The 16,757-nt window shown below is 34.8% G+C and overlaps 1 protein-coding gene across 3 annotated transcripts in view; it reads left to right on the top strand.

Moving 5' to 3' along the window:
- The window catches only part of LOC105219210 (gamma-1-syntrophin), a 149,409-nt gene that overhangs the window by 45,864 nt on the left and 86,788 nt on the right, over positions 1 to 16,757 (top strand). For all 3 annotated transcript variants that reach the window (XM_054233650.1, XM_054233649.1, XM_054233648.1), the window contains exons 3-5: positions 6,363 to 6,562; positions 6,623 to 6,741; positions 7,193 to 7,529. The gene's annotated coding sequence lies outside the window, so the exon portion shown is untranslated. The remainder of the gene's footprint in view (positions 1 to 6,362; positions 6,563 to 6,622; positions 6,742 to 7,192; positions 7,530 to 16,757) is intronic.

Below are 16,757 nucleotides of genomic sequence, written 5' to 3'. Positions count from 1 at the left end.
AAGGCAGGTGAATTAATGAGAAATTGAATGAATAAGCGGAAAATGCGCTAAAGAACAACAACTAAAACAACAATGATAACAATAACAGTCAGGCGTTGAAATAACACAAAAACCGCAAAACCGAGAATTAAGAAAATCAGCACTACGCAAACGGATGTAGGCCGCACACACACACACACACACATTGAAACTTGGCTGAAAAAACAGGCAAACGCAACGGAAGTGAAGTTAATTAATGCGATCTCATTGGATTTTCGTCAGTATTAGCGCGCCTACGAATGTGTACTTTTCGGCGTTTGTGGCTGTGAGGTGTGAGAATTGCAAAGATTTGCAATTATTTATTTTACACATTACTGCGCGGCGGCGTGGGAAATGCGAAAATAATGAGCTCTTGAGAAATAGTGTGAGTTTTAATGGATATCAGCATATGCTGATGCTCTGAGTAATACGTGAAATTGAACTGTGGAGCTGCGCTAATGGAATGTATTGTTTCGTCCAATGCGATTAATAGCTATCTTAGGTAGGTAAGTAAAGCCTAAATATATACTAAACTGTATACATTAGATAATGAAAATGTTTTTTTATTAAGGTGAACACCGCATTTCTTAACACAACGTTTACTAATGAGGGCATTACTGGCATGGGAGATTTAAATATACTCAATGGACGCAAAATATACCCCAGCCGAAAAATATATCGTTGTTTGACGAACTTTCACAACTTAATTTCCGCCGCCACTCACCACATGAGTGTGAATACGCTGCATCTATCTTCTGCCTAACGCCTAAAACTATGCTATTAAGTGAAATGAAAAAAGTTCTCAGCGAAAACTATGGTATTAGGTGAAAAAAATTGCACTCATTCAAAGGGAACCACACCAATTTTTCTTTTCGTGCCTTTCTCTGGTAATCTACAAATGCACTGCAAACACCTTCATTTATCTTTATTTGCGTACGAAAAGTTGGGCGCGTGTGAGGTGTTATTTATGTTGCAAAGTCTCTTGAGGCGTATGCACATGGATAATAAGCAAAAAAATAGACCTGCTGAATTATCGATAGCGTTGGGTATACTGTTATCTAAACGAAAGCTAGTGAGCTTATGCAAAGCTTGGAAAGGTATGAAAGCTATATGGGTAATAAATGTACTAATGTCCGCATTAGTTTTGTGAGGTTATATGCTGCCTAACACTTTGCTGTTTACATATTTAGTTTTTTAACTTTTTATAACCACCTTTTCATGAAATTTTGGATTAAAAAAGCTTTTTCTTAGTTTTATACTCTCGCAACAAAGTTACTAGAGAGTATTATAGTTCTGTTCACATAACGGTTGTTTGTAACACCCAAAACTAAACGAGTTAGATATAGGGTTATATATACCAAAGTGATCAGGATGAAGAATGGAGCTCAAATCCGAATGTCTGTCCGTCCGTCCGTCCGTCTGTCCGTGCAACGGATAACTTGAGTAAAAATTGAGATATCTTAACGAAACTTGGAACACATATTCCTTGGCACCCTGAGGAGGTTGCTTTCGAAAATGGGCAAGATCGGACCACTGCCACGTCCACAAAATGGCGAAAACCGAAAACACATAAAGTGCCATAACTAAGCTATAAATAAAGCTATGGAAGTATAATTTAGTATGAAAGATCGCACTATGAAGTGGCATATTTGGATGTAATTTTTTTGGGGAGGTGGGCGTTACCCCGCCCCCAAATAGGTTTTTTGTACATATCTCAGAAACCAATAGAGCTATATAAACCAAACTTTCTGCAGTCGTTTTTTTTAACCACTTCTTAATACAGTCCAAAAATGAAAGAAATCGTATAATAATCACGTCCACCTCCCATACAAAGGTTAGGTTGAAAATTACTAAAAGTGGGTTAACTCACTAACGAAAAACGTCAGAAACACTAAATTTCACATAAGAAATTGCAGATGGAAGCTGCACTCAGATATTTTAGATTTACAAAATGGAAAATGGCCGTGTCGTCGCCCACTTATGGGTCAAAAACCATATCTCAGGAACTACTCGACCGATGGTTTGTAATAGTTTCCTTACATCCCAATGATATATTGTGAAAATAGGACAAATCGCTTTACAACCACGCCGACTTCCTATATACCAGAACTTTGAAGACAATCTGAATCGTTTACTTTACATAATATAAAGTAAGCACTAGTGAAGATATCGGTGCAGAACTTTGCACAAATACTATGTTTGTAGTGTGGCAGCCCCATTCTAAAAATCGCCGAAATCGGACCATAGGTTTTTAAGGCCCCATATATTGAACACGAGGACCTCGGTGCTTCTAACCTATTATTATGGTTTCCAACTTTCAATGGACTTTATACAATATATATGCCGAATATGTGGGTCAAATTGTGTATGAAATGTTCGGTTACACCCGAACTTAGCCCTTCCTTACTTGTTTATTTTATTTTTCTTTAAAAAAAATATTTTAATATTTCCATAATTATTGAGATTCTGCAAATTCTTCTTCATCTTTCATGTTTATTTTTCTAATCAGCAATTTGCTTTCAATACAAAAGACTTTTTTTATTTTTTATAAAAACAAAAGCGCGGCATATTTCGACTTAAAAGCTTGCTTTTTACAATTTCTACAAAATAACTTGACGCATAAAAAAGTTTTGTTTATTAAGAATTTTTGTTGCAAATTTTCACGAACAACTGAAATCAAAATCAAAGCACCGAAAAGGGCAAATGCCCTCCTTCAAAATCTTCGAGGCCAAAGTGAAATTATGACTACTTTGCATATTTTTGGGTGCCAAAGTAAAAGTTTCGCGTGTGCTTATTGCCAATGTTGGCATTTACGTGCATTAATAACAGCCATCGAGCCTACCAAGCGGTTGTGCGCCTAAAAGCGCGTAACGATAACGGCGCATTACTGTACAACCACATTCTTGTTGACTTAAAAAGAATTATTGACTTTGAAATCAATGCGATTTGTGCGAGAAAAATTTTTGTTTGTTGACTTGCAAATGCCATTGTTGTAGCATATTCGCTACGAAATTATTGTAACATTTGTTTACAGCAGCTAAAAGTATGCAAAAAGTTTTGGTGTTTTGCTGATGTCAAGAAATAAGAGCGTTTATGTGGGAGAATAAAGGAAAGTAATGCCGAGTATGATAATGCTTTAAGGCTGGAAATAGTTTTTTGAAGAAATGCAGGGTGTTCTTCGTGGATTATTAGAAAGTTATTGTTGATCAAGGAATGGTTGATTCAGAATACATATATGCAAATTACCCTGAAAAGCGAATTAAATAAATTTGCGCACCAAAATATGAACGATTTGCTAGATAGAAACTGAAAGTCTAACCCCAAAGACCTGTAATGAAAGGATTCAATGAATATTAGATTAATATTTGTGATTAAAGCATACTTTCAGGCTCTTAAACCTAAAAATAAAGAATATTTGCGGCAATTCGCATTTATCTTCGACTAAAATATGAAATAAATAATGACGTTAATGTCAAAGTATAGTTCGAGAGCTTAGTGCGGAGAATAAAAAATAAATTATTATATATTACTGCATACGTTAAGGCGCTGAACCGTAGAAATCTGGCTTATTGCTAATTAGAGATCTATTTATTAATTTACTTTCAATTACTACTTACACTAGTTTGAAAATTATTATAATTATTTATGTCGTTTATGATAAGTAATGAAAAATTCTACAAATATTTTTGTAATATATATGGGTTTCCAAAGCTTAAATGTAGATTAAAAAATTTTATAATTATCAGGATTATCATATTTTCTTAATCCATTATATACAAACAAATAAGTGTTAGCTGATTCGTAAAAATTTCATTTTTTATAACTGACACTCTATGAAAAATGCGAAATTTTAAGACTTTCTTACTTTATAAAATATATATATATATACCTAGCAGACCCGGCCACACGTTGTTGTAGCAAAAGTATACATTAAATTAAGTTGGTCCAATCTTGGCTTCGGCGACGATATTGATTACTCGAGGTCGATTTATGTTACGCAGCATGATGACAACTCATACTACTTTTAATCGCAAAGTGAGTAGTGATAGTTCAGGCAACTTTAAATAGTTTGGTATAATTGACTACGTCATCCTGGTTTGTAGCTGTGTCAACTCTCCTGGACCGAAATTCTAAATTATCGCATTAATATCATCGATATCTTTGTTTTTTTTTTTTACCACCAATATACATATGTAGGTCATTCAATCAGTCATTTATCATTTATTCATCATCGAGGCGTCAACTGAGACCCTACCATTTCCAACTGCGTCTACAATCGCAATTTGATATTGTCTGCCGAATATATGGGTCAAATTGTGTGTTATCTTAATAAAATTACATCAATAAATTGCGAGAGTATAAAATATTCGGTTGGACCCGAACTTAGCCTTTCCTTATTTGTTACAAATTGTTTTGGGCTATCGACACAACCTTATACAATTGAACAATAACAAAAACATTTTAACAAAGCAACAATGACAACCTTCAAAATATTATTTTTTTGTTTTCTCTTTTTATATATTTCTTATAAACTCGAATAAAATTGTCTTATTATTATCTTCCTCACAATTTTTCCATATTTACTCGCACTTTAATCTTTTCCTGGCCTTTCACGAATATTTCAAGACTAAAATTAGCCAGATCGGTTTGGCCGTTCTCGACTTTTTGCGAGTCTAACGAACAGCAATTCATTTTTATATTATATTTACATATAGTAGTAAAGTAAAACAAAATGTTAATTATTAATTTTGGAGACGATTAATTTGAATAATAACTATCCTATCATCTAAATTGGACCAAATTACGTGTAGTATATGCCAACTTTCATGAATATCTGTTGACTCGTTTTTGAGTTCATTCGGAACATACACACGGACACTGGATTTTTAAATATTAAGATGTTTTCTTTAGCTTCTAGGAGCTACAATGTATAACCTATCGTTAAAAATTGACATTACCAGAAATATTCATGCAACAATGATGAGACATCTATGGGCATAACAGCAAAATACCCAACTAACAATTATCTTTGCTAACGGAAATCAAAAGCGCAAAAGCTCAGTAAACACTTTGGAAATCACTAGAACGATGTAAGCTTTACTGCAAATGTTCTTGTCAGAACTTTCTGTGCAGCGTACTTAACGGTAACCGAGAATAAAGCTTTCTGATATAAGAAAGCTGTTTAGTGAGCTTTTATAGACATAAACATTACAGTAGTATAACACTTCATTTCTTCAATGTATGTCAATACTTTTTCTATAATATTATGGCCTTTTATACTATAATGAAAATGATAACTTGGCTGTGCTAAGTGCCGTTAATTAAAAGTAAGGCCCAGTTAAAGTTATTTTTATGGTTTTTGACCCGACTTACTACTTTCCCTTTAAATAATTTTGTAGCTAATAATCTTTAGAACAAAAGAAGGCTTTAGTTCCATTCTATTAAAGAATGGGTCACTATGGAAAGAAGTACACAGAGGCCGGGTTAATATTATAAAACGACTTTCATTTAATAAATTGGGTAAAGCCAACGGTATCTTTTTCAAAGACGAAATTATTATAACATCGCCGAAGAACATCAGCTCATATTTCTTTGTTTAGAAAATATATATAGATATAGATATTAGACCCTATGTTTTTCAAAAAATAGTATTTGTGAATCATATATCCAGATCCGCAAAATTATCACCCACAGAAGTATTAGGTCTACAACTTTGCTGCCGTCGTTTTTGTTTTTTGTAAATTTAAGCTTTTTTTTATAAAAACGGTTTCAAATGTCGATTGGCTCAGCCGCACTTTTCTTGGAATTAAAAAAGAATAGCAAAATTTCCCACAAATGTCGAGAATTCGGCTCAAAAAGTGACATTTTCAGTTGAGAATAAGTTTCGGATGCTAACAGATCTCTACAAATATTTTGTTGGGTTGTCAACATTAGTTGACACAAATGTCCAAGATCGATATAAAACGATTTAATCGACCAGTGCTTGACGGCGGAAGCAAAGTTGTAGACCTAATAGATTCATAGAACCTTTGGAACTTAGATGAAGTATATGTTTGAAATTTAAAAAAAAATTCGATATTATAATTTTTTATGAAAATCGATCTAGTGAGATAAAATATAAATTTAGTAATTTTAAAATGTATTACCTTCAATTCTCACAGATATCTTAATCGTAGTACATTTGTAGAAAGTTACAAAACTTTTAATTCTATCACAGTCGGTTTATTTGTAAGTTATTTTTAATTAAACTATTTCCTATAAAATGTGAACTACTCCAATCACATTTTATTCAAATTCTACTAATTATTCTACATTCTCTCATTTTTCCTACATTCTATATTTAGCTACTAGCTGGCAACTCCACGCTGCTTCGCTCACAGATGGTTGATGTGTTTGCCCAACTGGTCGTCCCCAGCAAACATGTCGTGAATTGCGCGAGAGAATGTTGTGCGAGGCCAAGACAGCGCGTGAAAAAATTCTACACTTGCAATTGTTGGAAGGAAAAAATTTTAAGGAAACTAGAAAATATATTTTTGCAAAATTTGTGAGTTAAAGTGAATTAGAAACTTTAAAGAAAAGCCTAAAAGCCATTTTCTGATTACAGCTAAGCAGTGCACAAAAGAAGATTGTGTGAAATTAATGTGAAGTGCGGGATTATGTTATTACGGCAAGGAATCGCATAAAATGTGACCCAATTCGTTGTGTGTGCGAGTGTTGTTGAAGGTAAGAGGAAATGATAGTGGAAGTGGAGATTTGAAGTGGAAGTTGGTGTGATTTTTCTGAAAACAAGCAAAAGCTTTTAAGAATTGAAAAAAAAATATTGAAAAATATTTTGAGATAAAAATAGAAAGTGTTAAACGGTAAACGGTCAGACACACTCATGTGATATATTTTCGCACACCCATTTAAAGTAAAAAAAATCCTCGAGCAAATATGTTAGTGTAGGTTCATTCAAAAGTGTATCGCGTAAAATAGGCGGCAAATACAACATGCCAAACCGCCTAAAAGTGTGCTAAAAATACGATGTGTATATTGTGTACTCACGTCTGTTTGTTTGCCATTGCCAAATTTTATGTTTAACCCCACATTCTTCATCATTTCCTTTCGGCTTTATTTTTATCATATAATTTTTTTGCCAAATGGTTTAAAAACAATATCCTTACCATTCTGACAGCTGATTGTGCGAGCACAAGTACCATAACAACAATTACAAAATAGCGAATGTACTTTGAAAGCATACAATACAATTGAAAGAGAGAGAGAAAGAAAGAAGGAGAGAGCGCGCGAAAACGTTATAGTGTGAGCGCAAGCATACCCAGGAGCGCTATCAAAGTAACACGAGCCGTTCTCATCGTCGAGTGGGTTGTGCCACTGACAGCTAGCCAGTCAGCCAGCTAGCTAGCAATAACAAAAACAAAACGACAACAAAACAACGCATATTTTCAATAGCAGCAGCCTAGCCTCTTACGGCCGTATTCATACTTCGCGTCCTTCATTTATTTACACCAGTGGTAAGTACAAATAAAATTGTATATTTTTCGCCAGTTTTTATAATTGCTGCCTTCGCCTATTTATGGGCGTACGCCAGCAGCGTGTGTTAGAATTTCGCATATTCTTTTAATCGTAAAAATTATGCAAAATATTTCGGGTGTTTATTTATGTGTGTAGTAAAAGTAATTCTGAAATGTGTTGTGTGTTATATTACCGGTAGTTGTTCGGTGGTATCCACTTCTCTCCGCATCTTTACAGCGACATTTAAATTATATGAATGTTAATTAAGTAATTAAGTACAATTCTCCATAAAGTTTACGCATAAAAAGCTGAGAAGAAATTAGGAATTCATATGCAATTCCTTGTGAGTATCGTGCCCAGTGACTCCTTTCTAGTTGTGCACATTTTCTTTTCTGCCCTTTTCATTGTGATAAAACAACAAATCACGGCCTCGATTTTATAGGGATAGACAAAATTGTGGTCAATTGTGTGACAAGATCTTTCCACTAAAGATCTCACATGGGACGTAACCTATTTTCCTAGATCTATCATATTAATAGCAGCACTTGCTCCTATTGTATATATATGTAGGAATTGTGAAATTGTTTCATTAAATCTTTCGACGATTAGAAAAAGCGCAGATATACTAGTTGCAAATTATCGAAAGGGGATTATTTTAAAGGCGACAACAAAGTAATAAAATTCCCGTTATTTTTTGAACACGCCTTGTATGAATTTTTATAAGTATATAAATAAATAGATTTCTACCGATTTCAACTATTCGGGATCTTTGTTTATTGAGTTTCATGCGAATAATATGCACAAAATCTTGCCTTCAGCAGGAGGTGTATATATATATTTTTTGATTGAGTGGTTAAATCCTTTGGTTATATACTCATATCAAAAAGGTTTATGTACTCAAGGGCTGAAAAAATTGTTTATCAGGACTTGAAAAAAAAATATACTATTAATATACTATTGAAAAAACTATTGAATATACTATTGAAAAAAATGATAAATTCGTGCTGTAGACGAAGATTGGATACTATTGCATTTTATAAGAATAGCAGACGGTTGAATTATATCGATATTAGATTAATTTAGTTATAGGCCACGAAGTTGGTTTGTTGAGATATCTTGCTTTGTATCCAAAATATTTACTATTGGTACTGATGAAATATATGTTACCCAAATTTCATTAAAATGTCTCCTATTTTCTTTGTTATATAAGATTTAATGTGGACCGAAAGAACAGAGATTTCCATATCCGATACATGAAGGCTAGGGAAAAAGTCTATACTGATTTTAATCATCTGTGACACTGAACCCTTTTTTGCTTAAGAAAACTTGCTCATCTTCATTTCATTAAAATCCCTCACATATTGATCATATAAAGTCTATCATTTTAATGTATAAATGGTATCTTCGGAAGAGTTTGAACTATATTGGGATATGTGTATATGTGTATCTAAATTTAAATTTCACTTTTAGGACCTACAATCTCATATTTTGTACATACTTAAGGAGTCAAATGGGTTTCCATCCGGCAAAACCGGCCAACATTCCATAAAATATTAATATACTGTCTAAAAGATACACAAAATTAAAAATTCAGCCATTGCGAGATCATTTCCGACGAGCTCGGGAAAATGGTGCATTAGCTTTCACAGTCTAATCCCAGTGGGATCTTTTGAAGGGAAAATAAAACAAATAAGGAAAGGCTAATTTCAGATGCAACCGGACATTTTATACTCTCGAAATGTATTCCTTTATTTTTATTAAGATAACACACAATTTAATCCATATATTCGGCATAAAATCCACTAGAATAACAAAAATCATTGTATATAGTGTATGAGGGCTGAGGTAATTCTTGAACCGATTTCACTCATTTTCACCACCAACATACATTATATACAAGATTATATGCTCACTGAATTTTGCTAATATATCTCACATATTGACCGATATATGCGGAATAAAGCCCACCGTATTTTTGAAAAACCTGTAATTGGGTATATGTAAGCTAGGGGAAGTTATGCCCCGATTTTAATCTTTTTTAGAACTGAGACACACTATTAGAAGAAAACAATAAAATAAATTCTCTGAATTACATTAAAATATCTGAGAGTTATCGATATTTTCGATGAATAATTAGCTTAGACACTAAGTTCTTCATTTTCGATATCCGGGGGTTATAGACCACGGATGATATGCAGTATTAGTGTAAAGTTTTATTCCACTATCTTCATTGGTTCCTTATGTATATATTATAAAATGTAGGAATCAGATGGAATTCAAAATTGAGTTATATGGAAATTAGTCGTGATTGTTAACCGATTTTACTCATTTTTCATCCGTGTTATCAGGGTATCTATAAAGTATTATGTACCGATTTTCATTGAAAAAAATCTGAGTAGCAATTGTCCGATTTCGCCCATTTTCAATACCAACCTCCTCACGGTCCCAAGGAACATATGTACCAAGTTTCGTCAAGATATCTCAATTTTTACATAAGTTATCCGTTGCACGGTCATACGGACGAAAGGACACCCGGATTTTAACTCGTCTCGTCATCCTAATCATTTTCATATACATAACCCTTTATCTAACTCGTTTAGTTTTAAGATTTACAAACTACCGTTATGTGAACAAAACTATAATACTCTCTTAGCAACTTTTGTTGAGAGAGAAGCATTTGAATGACTGGAAGTTACCACATATCAAAAATACCTCAAAAAAATATATAGATTCATGCAAAATAGGCGTGATTGTGTTCAAATTTCTAAAATTTCCAATATTGATTTACGTTAAAAAAATATACTCTACCTTTTAATAAATAAAATTGAACAATAATTTTTCTCATAATAAATTTCAAACATTTTGAGTTATTACCAGAAATTTCCCAACCCCTTTAAATTCAAATTATCACAACATTACCTTCTAATCAACTCAAAATTAAATATTTCCAGTATCTAACAGCAAAGAAATTCCGACACCCCCTTCCATTACCAAAATCTAACCCAAACGGTATTTAGTCTGTTTTGTATTCAAGCTCATTAGTCGATTGTGGCATGAATAATATTGTATTTATCCGCACACCAGCTACGCGCTACAAACACTCAAGCACGCCTGTCAATAGAATAGAAAAGGCGAAAAAAGTGGTAGTCAAATACAAATACAAATAAACTGCTTGCTATTTGCAATGCTCATTTAATTTGTAGCATGCCGCCAAACACCTTGCAACGCACCACCCGCAACGATTAGAGCCAGCGCCAGAAGTGAGCAATGCGATATATACTATATGCATGTATATAGGCAAGCCGTTAGTAATCCTTAGGAATTACTTTCAACGGCGCGTGTCCATAAAGTGTCTGCCTCATCGAATGACGACGCCTCCTGTTTTACGCAGTCGTTGAACGCAATTCTATTAACGTTTTATTTATTTGTCAAACAGCACGTTTTGTTCACGAACAAAAAGCGTATTACACTCGCTTGCCTGCTCGCTTGCTTTGCGGTGTATTTCGATATCAAATGCGCTCTTTGTACTAAAATGTAAATATGTTTTAGTGAATATATATGCATCAATATCTGCCTTGTGTACTTAAGTGTTGCTATTAATATGTATGTGCTTGTATATGTATAATTTTCTTACTGTACGTCTGCTATCAATTGTTTATTTTTTTCTCCTTTTTGTTTTCTATTGGTTGCCAAGCCAGTTACCAGTTTATTTGTTGTGCATAAGTCATTATCCCACACTGAATTTTTGTTCCGAATGTCAAGGACCTTTAGAATGCAAACAAAGCCCTAGTAAATATTCTGAGAAAGTATTAAAATAAATACATGGAACAACAAAATGCTGCATATCAATGTCAAAATGATTGAAGGAGCTTTGCTCTCTTATTTCGCTTCACTCCGCTTTTGTGCTTCATTGGTTAATGTTAATCCAGTCGAGTTGCGTTACAATTATTGTCAGCTGTCTGAAATTGTGTTGTTAATTTAATAAGACGCTTGTGTTTTGCGCATTTTAACAGCGCTTTATTTAATTATATGTTTAGGGGACAAGATCTAATGGCACTCTGAAATTTTGTTACAATTAAAGAAGGAGTTCTGATTAGCCAAAAGCATTAATTTTTGTGGTTTCATTGTTTAACTTGTAGAAACATGAAGATAGAAAATTATTATTCTAAAAATTACAACTTTTCTCACAAAATGTGATGTTGAAATCACTGAGCACTTGGATCTGTGCCAAAAGTATTATGTTTCCAATCAATATTATGTGCAGTTAGCATACATATTGACAATTCTGACAGCTACTCACTCTTAAGTAAAACATTATTCGCGTTGTTAAAGTCGGGATTCTGGATCTACAGCACGATTTTTCCAGTTTCTTGAAATCTAACGGTAAGCTGAACTATCCGAAAATTTTAATTTCATTAATTCCTTGAGCGAAAATCGAATAAAGAACTATTTATTATTCACACCTTGGAAAATTTCTTTAAAAAGAAGAGATACGTATATTGAGACTTTGTAGAAGAGCTAACAATATACAATGCACATGAAGAGCGCATTCTATTAGGTCTACAACTTTGCTTCCGCCGTTTTTTTTTTTTTGTAAATTTAAGTTTTTTTTATAAAAACGGTTGAAAATGTCGATGAGCCTCAGCCGCACTTTTCTTGGAATTAAAAAAGAAAAGCAAAATATCCCGCAAATGTCGAGAATTCGGCTCAAAAAGTGACATTTTCAGTTTTGAGAATAAGTTTGGGATGCAAACAGATCTCTACAAATATTTTGTTGGGTTAATGTTGACATAAATGTCCAACATCGATATAAGACGATTTAATAGACCAGTGCTTGAGCCTAGAGACATATATTGGAAAACGGCGGAAGCAAAGTTGTAGGCCAATATTACCGGACGTTTTTATAAAATAATAAAATACTTGAAAGAAATATTCCAATTATTTTCAAACCTTTTCACATAAACTCTTTTTGATACAATTGTTTTGAATAATGCCGGAGACAACACCTCATAACCCCCTGTGATCATAATTATGTTCAGGTTGGTTCCGATCTTGTTGCTTGCTAATGTCTTCATAAGACAGTATTATTTATGTCTTTTTTAGACAATGAATCCAATTTCTAGTTACGTCTATCTGATATAAATATTTATAACGGACTGATATATCTGAGATGGCATTTATACTAGGCCTCAATTGGAGTAATATTTAGTTTCTTCAACCATTTTTTATTGATAGTGCACTATTGATGGACAGAAACTGTAAAAATTCACAAAGAACCACGGAGGGTGGGTCCGGATGATTTTGGGAGTTTATTTTAGTTTCGTGCGAAATTTCCGTTTCGATTAGAATAGACTTCATCGATTGTGTACGGTTCCACGGAGTTGTCTCCAAAGTAGCTGCTTAGTGCTCTGAAAAATGAAATAGTTTTTCTTGTAGCGGCAAAAAATATTTTAAATGGTGATCCATTTCAAGGTTCCCTACTTTATTTTAAGAAAAAACACAGAAAATTCAAATATAATGAGGAATGTTTATTATCATTCGAAATAACATTATTTTTCATTTATTTTCTAAAAATTATCTATTTCCGCGGCTACGTCTCAGTTGGTCCATCAGTTGAGTCCAATTTTAGATGACTCATGCGATCGTTTCGACTGGTTACTGCCGAATGATACACGTCATGTTTTGCTCCAAGGTCTGAATCGAAGCGAGATTGTCCGCATAGACTTTAGGCTTTACATATTTCCACAGGAAAAAGTCCAAGGGTGTAATATCACGCTCAATCGACCGGACCAAAACGTGAATACACTCTCAGCTGCGGCTGCTATATTTTCTTCACTTCGTGCTGGTCATGGTCTATTCGGTCGAGTATCATCCACTAATGAATGATGGGTCTCACGATTAGAAATTTAATTTCTCTGCAAGAATAACCTCTTCTCTCTGCTTCTGCTTCGACTTCCCGTCTCCAGGTTTTGGCTGGTCTCCAGCGTCTTCGGCTTCCTTAATGATTAAAACTAGCGATGTTCTACTAATGTCGTCGTGAGGTTTTAGCAAAGTGTGGCTGATCCACTTCCATTTACGGCGTCGATTTTCATTTAAGGGTCGGTAGCTGATTGCTTATTGTCGCCAGGTCCATTCAGGTTACGTAATCGGATCTACGCCGTGGGTAAGATTATGTAGAACATCGTGGTGAGCCCTAGTAGTGCAAAAAAACGCGACGAACACCCTCAGCAAAGGTATTCCGATTATAGTTCATTCATGATATATCATTCGCTGTTACTTCTGAGAATAATAATCTCTAAAAATCTGTAGTATCATACCAAAGATGAACCAGAATTTCATAATTACTTCCAACCCCTTATATGAGGGCGTCGATCAGCCAAACTTTGCTGTGTAGGTACTGCAGTAGATTATCAATTGTTATCAGAATAATTTGGCTTCATGAGTATAATGAACGGTACTTCTAATAATATTAAAGTTAATTATCTACCAGTTTCTATTATATTATTATTAAATTAACTATTAAATTCTTACCGCATATATTGAATCAGTCACTCACTCATTAAACGTTTAGGTACACGTAGGTATGTATGTAAATATGTGTTTATAAGCTTACATACTTACCATAATTTCCCGCACACACAATTTGAAGTCGACCAAGGAGCACATATATATATGTATGCATATAGTACATTATTATTCCCTGCCATAATTTGCAGGCAACGTAACTCCTTGCTGCCATATTCGCTTACATATTGAAGAATTCGCCAAACATTTGAATGCTTCGCCACATTTTCCATATACTCGTATTCCGAAAACATGGCGTTAGAATGATGGCGGCAAGGATTCATGTGCCAGCATAACGTTACATGCTTATATACATACAAACATACATGTTTACATATGCACACAAACACAGTAGGCGCCACGTAAATAGCATTTAATGCCCGGAAGCTGGACCAGTTTCAATGGCTTAATATGTAACACACACACCCATATATACGTATATGTATGTATGTTTATGTTGCTTCAAAGCTCTGTCCACTGGAGCATCTACTCGGCGCCAGCAACCACAAATCGAACTACACACGAGCATAGTAACCGGAACAGTTGGGGGCTTGTGCTACTCGCTGGTAATGCTAATACGCTTATTTAGTTGACTGGTATGGCTCTCCGGAGTCCGGAGCCGCCAAAACAGCTGCTGCACGGCAAGACAGGCATTACATGACACAGGACTCGCTGTGAAGCGGCAGGATGCTGTATTCCTGTATTCCTCTACGCTCACTTTATGTTTAATTAAAGTTTATAATGTCAGCGTGCCGTTATGTTGTAACTGTGGTAGAAGTGGAAGTAGTAGTAGTGGTACCCAAGGCGCCGCGACGATAGCATCTGTGATAATATAGAGATATCAGTTTGGTGGATGTGTGCAACCAGGCGAGCAAACAGCCAGCGATTTGAAGAAGAGATGTTAGAGCATAATATTGTAATTTTGGGCGGCAGCTTTACTTGTATGAGTAAATAGAAGTGTAAAATTTATCAAACCGGTTGCCTGCTGCACAAGCGTTTAGTATGCAAAAGCTTTTATTAGCACCCGTTTTGGCTGCGGGCGCCGACACTCATCGTATGTACTAGTTTAGCGACGAGGCGAGGTTGGCTGACAGCCTGGCTGACTCTATGCGTTGTCCATACGGCTTCCTAGACTTTGTTTACCAACATAAAGATCGACACGGCGCGTGGAAACCTGTGTGTTTGACATTGCTGCGTGGCTATTCCAAGCCACAGCCATTCAATCGTCTGGTGTACTCGGTGAGCGGAATGATTGCACGAATTAAGCTAGAAATAGGCGAACAAATGAATGGGCACATCGCAGCGCCAACAAATTGACGAATAGTTGCACAGTGGGTTGTATTTGGTTTCCTTTCCATATCGTTATTATTTACTAATAATATATAATGTTGATGATAAATGCATTCCGTTTCGGTAAAAGTTCATTACTAGGATGAAATCCACATGTTTCGAAGTCAGGTAGTCAAGTAGAAGTCTTTAACACAATAAGAAATAGCACTAATAAAGATCATAAGATATAGCGTTTTAGATGACGATAGGATCGAGATTTTGAAAAAAGAAATCAGAAAGAAAGTACGGTAACAAAACAATTGAAATCCAATAAATTCTTCACTTATATTTCCATTCGGTACTGATCAATAATTTTAAGCTTTTCTATACTCTCGTAACAAAGTTGCTACGAGAGTATTGTAGTTTTGTCCACATAACGGTTGGTTGTAAGTCCTAAAACTAAACGAGTTAGATATAGGGTTATGTATATCAAAATGATCAGGGTGACGAGAAAAGTTCAAATCCTGATGTCTGTCTGTCCGTCCGTCTGTCCGTCCATCCGTGCAAGCTGTAACTTGAGTAAAAATTGAGATATCTTGATGAAACTTGGTAGACGTATTTCTTGGCACCATAAGAAGGTTAAGTTCGAAAATGGGCGTAATCGGACCACTACCACGCCCATAAAATGGCGAAAACCGAAAACAATTAAAGTGCCATAACTAAGCTATAAATAAAGCTATGGAAGTAAAATTTAGTATGAAAGATCGCACTATGAAGGGGCATATGTGGATGTAATTTTTTTGGGGAAGTGGGCGTGGCCCCGCCCTTTACCAAGTTTTTTGTACATTTCTCGCAAATTACTAAAGCTATATCAAGGAAACTTTCTAGAGTCGTTTTTTTAGCCACTTCTTAATACAGTCCAAAAATGAAAGAAATCGGATAATAACATACAATGGTTAGTATGAAAATTACTAAAAGTGGGTTAACTCTCTAACGAAAAACGTCAGAAACACTAAATTTCACATAAGAAATGGCAGGTGGAAGCTGCACTCAGATTTTTTTACAAAATGGAAAATGGGCGTGACATCGCCCACTTATGGGTCAAAAACCATATCTCAGGAACTACTCGACCGATTTCAATGAAACTTGGTTTGTAATAGTTTCCTTACATCCCAATGATATGTTGTGAAAATAGGCCACATCGCTTTACAACCACGCCTACGTCCAATATACCAGAACTTTGAAGGCAATCTGAATCGTTAACTTTACAATATATAAAGTAAGCACTAGTGAAGATATCGGTGCAGAACTTTGCACATATACTACATTTATAGTGTGGCAGCCCCATTCTAAAAATCGCCGGAATCGGACCATAGGTTTTCAAGGCCCCATAT

Source organism: Zeugodacus cucurbitae, chromosome 6 (genome assembly GCF_028554725.1).
Source record: "Zeugodacus cucurbitae isolate PBARC_wt_2022May chromosome 6, idZeuCucr1.2, whole genome shotgun sequence".
Taxonomy (NCBI): Eukaryota; Metazoa; Arthropoda; class Insecta; order Diptera; family Tephritidae; genus Zeugodacus; species Zeugodacus cucurbitae.
This window is presented reverse-complemented; position numbering and strand designations above follow the sequence as displayed.